Raw genomic sequence first — 6132 nt, 5'->3', positions numbered from 1 at the left:
TTTGTTAATGGTGGGGAAAAAGAACTCACTTCTATGAGGAAGTACTCAGTGTACTGTGGAAAGGCCCCTGGCAACCTAAACCTATAGCAGCATTATACAGCATGACATCATGTGATGCTCAACTGAACTGTAGAACTGTTCCAATGATTTGTGCCGCTTGTACTGAAAAGTTACATTTTTCAGAGGCAGGAATCAGCCAATCAAATCAGATTTATTTACTCTAGTCAATTGAGGTAAGTGAGGTAATTGCTCTAGAAGTTTAGTGTCAAAGAGGAGATCCTGGTATTGAGGATTCACTCTGTTTTGTATACAATGAATAACAGGCAGTAATTTAAGACTAATGAAAGATCGGTTAGCTTGCCTGATTAGATTGTTGTTGCTAGGATTACTGTATCTACAAAGCACCACCATCCCACAATTAAGCACTGAGGAAATGCCCATATGCCTCCCGAGTTTAACTAGGAGCTTGGTCCACGCCATGGGGGCCTGACAGTCGTATACTCTGTGTGCCATTCATTCTCACATTTGCAGGGTTCCTATGTCCTTTATTTCTGTCCTCCTTTTAATTTTCATCTATTTGCAGCATACTCACAGTGTCTAAACCCTATTCTTACACATCAGCTAAAATTTCATACTGTTAGTGATAAGAAGTGTGGGGACCAAGAAATATGTTGCTTTCCACCTGTGGCACACTTTGTATTTTATCATTTTGTAAAAGTCAAATATAAAATGATGTTCTAATACTGTCTGGATGAGAATACAGGGCTTCATATAAATACCCATATTTTCAAAACTGTGGTGTCCTGGTCCCCTTGTTCTTGGTCGATCTCGTGCCACTCCACTTAAGAAATCCTGTAAACGCCCCTGCTTACTTGAACACTCTTTCAGCAGTAATTTCGCAGCTGGCACAGGTGACCCACTAGAGGACGCCTTTCTCCTCTGTTGCTCTGCAGAAAAATGTCCTGTTCTGTTATTACTATTTACCCGGCATGTTATCAGCAGCCACCGGCAGCACACTGCGCTGCAGCGGAAAGCCCGAACAGGACGGCCGGGTAGTCCGCTGTGGCGTTGACAGCAGCTTTGACAGGCGGAAACACACCGGGAATGAGCGCTGTTTGTGGGGGGAAATCAGCAGAACGAACACCGCTAACACTTCACTGTACAATATATGAAAGATAACGCTGTAAGCCGGCGTGTCTCCTCTGAAAATCCTCGGAAAAGTCCGGAGATGTGCGCGATATGTTGTCTGCAGACAGACCGTGACTGCAGGTGAGCCGCCGATCGCCCTGATGCCGCAGTTGTTGACCGATTGTACGGTGTCACTGCTAATTAACGCTCCTATCTCTCATTAATTCCATGGAGGAATAGAGGCGATGCAACGTTTAATTAATTCCCGCATTATTTGTGGCAGCATTGATTTGGGCTGCAGAGGTCAGGTGGTGTCCGTCATAAGCAGTGCAAAACAGCTAAGCAGCATAGTCTACATATATCATGACTGTGGTGTGAGGGGAATAATGTTAGTCTGTCTACTGTGGCAACTTGCATGACATAAGGGACACCTGTGGAGACACGTAAAACGTTGTAAGAGCTGCCCCATGGCTGCTGTTGTGTTGTGGGTTGATCTCCTTCCGTCTGCAGTCATTTCGTGCGTCTTTGTGACTATCCTTTTTCTCGATTGCATCTCTTTTTGGTCATTTTGTGTAGGTGCTTTGCATATCATCGTTGTTTAGTGCGTTGTTGTGGTCATTTCCCTCTGTTTTTCTCTGTCTTCTTGTCGTTGTTTTGCAGGTTTTTGTCTTCTTCTTCTTCTCTTATTAAATCCGTGATTGATTTGATGGTTTTGTGTTTTTTGGGCTTTGTTTTATGCGTTCTTGTAGGTGTTTAATCTCTGCAACAGTTTGTCGTTTCTTTGCACACCCTTTACTTCTCATAGCTTTTACCTCTTTGTATTTGTTTTTGGTCTGTGTGTATATATATATAATATATATATATTATCTCTGTGTGTATGTTGTGTCTCTTTTTGCCTCCATGAGGCTTTTTGGAAGCTCTGATTTCTTTGCAGTGTTTTCCTTAGTTATTGTATCTCTACGTGTCTCTTTAACATCTTTTGTTACCTACTTTAATTGCTTTCTGTGTATTTCTCGCTGTTGCATAATTGGGCATTTTTGTCTATTTTCTTGCTAATCAGTGAATTATGATATATCTCTCTTTGGCTGTCCCTCTCTCACTCACATATACACCTTTACATTACACCTGTGAAAATGGAGAAAAATGGATAGATTAATGGAGGCCAGAGAATGTTTTTTTGTCCATGGCAGCAGCTTAATGGTTCGAAACGTTTTTGGATTTCCAAAAAAGTTTCAAACTATTATGCTGCTGCCATGGACAAAAAAACCACAAACAAATAACCCATCTGCTTGTTATCACTCCTATCAGCAGATCCAGTGCCAGATGCATACTGGTTATGGATGTGCTCGTCCTATTTCCTCCCATTTTAGGTTCATTTTGAATGATTTGAGTGTGTTTGTTAGTGTGTGTGTGGCAGGGAGTGAAAGAAGATGGAGCCTCACAGGATTTGATTATCTAGCCAAAATGATTAGGTTTGCTTTAATGAATGCTGTTAGGAAGTAGCCACTGCAGAAAGAATGAGTCATATTATTGATTGCCACTTGCTCCTTCTCCTCCTCCCTCTCTCTCCCTGTGTTGTCGTCCATCTATTCACTCTTCCTTCTCTTTTTCTTTATGTCATCTCTAGATATTCACATTATCACTTCCTTTTTTTCTTGTCATTTTCTCCTCCTCTGTTTTAATTTTTCATTTCTTTTAAAGGATATGCCACATTCCCTCCCTGTCCGATGTCTACAAAGATTTAATGTGAAGTGTCATGTAGCCAGAGTGACAGTTGCATACCAGTAAGGAGGGAAGAGAGTGGCTGGGGAGTCTTGGAAGAAGGGGGAGGCTGGATGGGGGTCTTGTCACGAGATGCCACGTCATCACAGTGTGTGAAATCTATTTTTAGCAGCGTAAACAGAGGGATTCCAGCCCACTGATCATGGCTTTGCAGTCAGGGCTTTGAGGTGGGAGACTGCCAGAGCGTGAGATGCTGGATGTGAATGAACAACACCTGTATTAAGCCCTTTTTGTCTGCCTCCACCGTCACTCCCCTCCCCTCCCATCACCTCGGCCTGTCATAATGAACACTGCACACTGCACTGTTTTGCTTTACATGCATTCACATGCAACATCCTTTATGTTTTTGACTGAAAAATCTGTCTCAGTTTTTTTTCAGCACTGCAATCACACAGTGATGAATCTACCATCACTTGCTTCCATTTTTGTGCACACACACTCAAGCCCAGGGATTATACGAGCACACAGTTGCCAATATCCCTGGCTGTTTTGTAACTAACTATGTTGTCTGGCATGGATTTATCAGTTTCTTTGCCTTGCAGAACCATAAAAGCACAAACATAAAGGAACAATCCAAATGCATTTGATTTTTATTACCAGGAACACAGTAAAGTGTTTTGCCAAACAGCAATAGAGACAAGCTGAGGGACAGAAACCAATGAATAAATTGGACATAAAATAATATAGAACCAGTTGCTACTTTATTAACAAATAAACATGTACCATTACAGAAGCCATTTTAGTTTTGATTTTAGTTTTTTTAGTTTACTAAAGTCATGCTGGTGAAATGTGAGGACTTTTACTCAGAACTATTTCTGTATCCTGGTGTTAGTATTTCCACTGACATAAAAAAAAAAACCCTATTATTACACAGCTGACACAAACACACATATAGGAAATATTCAAAGTAGCCTGACATTGTTAGGGTTTACAGTGAATTGATGGTTCCCTGAACACATCTGAGACCAAGTTGGCGGGCTAGAGAGGGGGGATTGTTCTGGGAATTGAAAGCACTCAGACTAATTAACAGTCCCCCAGCTTTGTTCAGATCTAGTGAGGCGTTATGTCCTCGTTAAATATTCACACAGGTTCAGGGGTACGAATGAGACACAGAAAAATCAATAGATTTTCGATACACTCTGCTACTTAGTTAAGAGTAGTCTCTGTGAATCAGTTTTCTCAAAGCATACAATGAACATTCTGTTTTTCATTTGGCATAAATAAGGATTGCAAGACAGAATGTGTACAGGGTGGCTGTAGCTCAGGTGGTAGAGCAGGCCATCTACTGATCGGAAGGTTGGTTGTTTAATTCCTGGCTCCCCCAGTCTGCATGCCTTGGGCAAAATGCTAACCCCCCACTTGCTCTCCAATGCACTGACGAAGCATAGGGTGTGTATTTGTATGGATGAGTGTGGCGTATTGTGTAGAGTGCTTTGAGTACTCCAGGAGAGTAGAAAAGCGCTATATAAGAATCAGTCCATTTACAAATTACAGCTGTTTTGTTATATAGATTGAAATGTATTTTTTACTGTTCTGTCTTATTTTCCTTTGGCCTTTTATCTCCTTAAATCCTCCTGTTGTAATAAATGCCTGTTACTACTTGGATGAGGTTGTTAGACCAACTAAACACCAAGAAAAATAATTCCCTATCCAAGGTGCCTTGGTGCCTTTAGGGTGATCCTGTGGGTTCCATGATTGTGGATACAAAAGAAGGCTTTTACCACCTGGTTGGACTAGATGAAAAGTTGGAAGTAACATCTGGAGCTGAACAAAAGCAAATGCACAACTGGCAAGAACTGCAGTTCCTCTAGCAGCCACTAGAGGCTGACTCGAAAAGGGAGTTGATTGCCATAGACTCCCATTACACAAATGTCCAACTTTACAGTATTAAAACACATGTTTACAGTCTGGTACAAATGCTTTATGGGTAGTTTACTCCTTCATAAAAACTCAGAGTGGGGTGAATTTGCTTTAAAACATAGTTAGGGCATTTATTGCTGACTGTAAATAGTCCCAAAGTCTGCTAGAGCAACTGTGCATCACTGAATTGGACACCTTTACTGTAAATGGTTTTGCATTCTGGAGCTGTGTAATGGATTATATGACTAACATTAAGGCTTGCTTGTGGTAGAAGTTTGTGCTTCAGTTTTGGTGATTGATTATTTTATTGGTCTGTTACCTAGCCCTAATCTGCTGATATGTCTGTCTCTGAGTTGCATCTGTACAGCCTATCCATGCAGTTTCCCAACCAAGCTTGCTAGCACAGCAATTTTTTATCCATATGTAGACACTTCTGGTTTGAAAAACAAAAAACAACTTGATGGTGGCTAAAAGACAAATGTTGAGTCTGGTCCTGGTGGCTACGTCCATGTTTTATACAATGAATGCATAAATGTCTGGAGAAAATTTCAAGTTGGGAGTATGACATCGTCCAAAATGTGTTGGTATGCTGAAACATTAACAGACTGCCTGATGGAGAGGCAGGATTCATCAATCCAGAGAGCTAATTTGAAGCCCACATGAAGTCTGGAGGTCTGTAGCGGCTGACTGCAGGAAATTGGTGGCCCCTGCGCACTATGTGCTTCAGTGTCTGCTGACTTCAATTTGTTATTATACCTCTAGCAGACTGTGGAATATGTAGGAGTGAGGAAATTTCATGACTGGACTTCCTATCACAATATCCACGCTGGAATTTACTTCCATGATTAATGAAATAGTCATAGCTCATGGAAGTGATTGGAACACCTGAATACAATGATTTGGATTGGCAATATAGTGTAGGTGTGATCTCTGTCCTACCTGCTACTGCTGCTCCGTGTCACCCCAACTTCAACATATTAGTCAGCCTCTAAAGCTTGGAGGTGGGTCAAATGCTAATGGCCCTGTACCGAGGTATACCATCCTCTTCCCTTAATCTGTAGGCTTTCAAATCTTAACAGCAACCTTGCACTTCTATTTTCTTTTCTTTTTTAGTGATGTCTGTGATCACCCGGCTACCCCCTCCAGAGCCTTTCACTCTCTATCTGCAAGTAAGCCGCAAATCAACTTCTCACTAGTTACTGCTCTCCCTACACTCTCCCACTGTCCTGATGCACATCCGGGAGGGGATAAATGGAAGACTGCATTCAACGCAGCACACCTAAGTCATTTCGAATATCTGGTTATGTTGTCTCACTAATGCCCCCTGTGGTTTTTCAGACACTAGTTAATGATGTATTGAGG

The 6132-nt window shown here is 41.6% G+C and overlaps 1 protein-coding gene across 1 annotated transcript in view; it reads left to right on the top strand.

Moving 5' to 3' along the window:
* The first annotated feature begins 1030 nt into the window (after positions 1–1030).
* Positions 1031–6132, top strand: part of pitpnm2 (phosphatidylinositol transfer protein, membrane-associated 2) — a 64237-nt gene continuing 59135 nt past the window's right edge. Inside the window, exon 1 of the mRNA XM_086301481.1 lies at positions 1031–1269. The gene's annotated coding sequence lies outside the window, so the exon portion shown is untranslated. The remainder of the gene's footprint in view (positions 1270–6132) is intronic.

Source organism: Aulonocara sp. 'chitande type north' Nkhata Bay, linkage group LG7 (genome assembly GCF_057382095.1).
Source record: "Aulonocara sp. 'chitande type north' Nkhata Bay isolate Kocher_YH1m ecotype deep benthic linkage group LG7, A_spYH_male_GT1.1, whole genome shotgun sequence".
Classification (NCBI taxonomy): Eukaryota; Metazoa; Chordata; class Actinopteri; order Cichliformes; family Cichlidae; genus Aulonocara; species Aulonocara sp. 'chitande type north' Nkhata Bay.
This window is presented reverse-complemented; position numbering and strand designations above follow the sequence as displayed.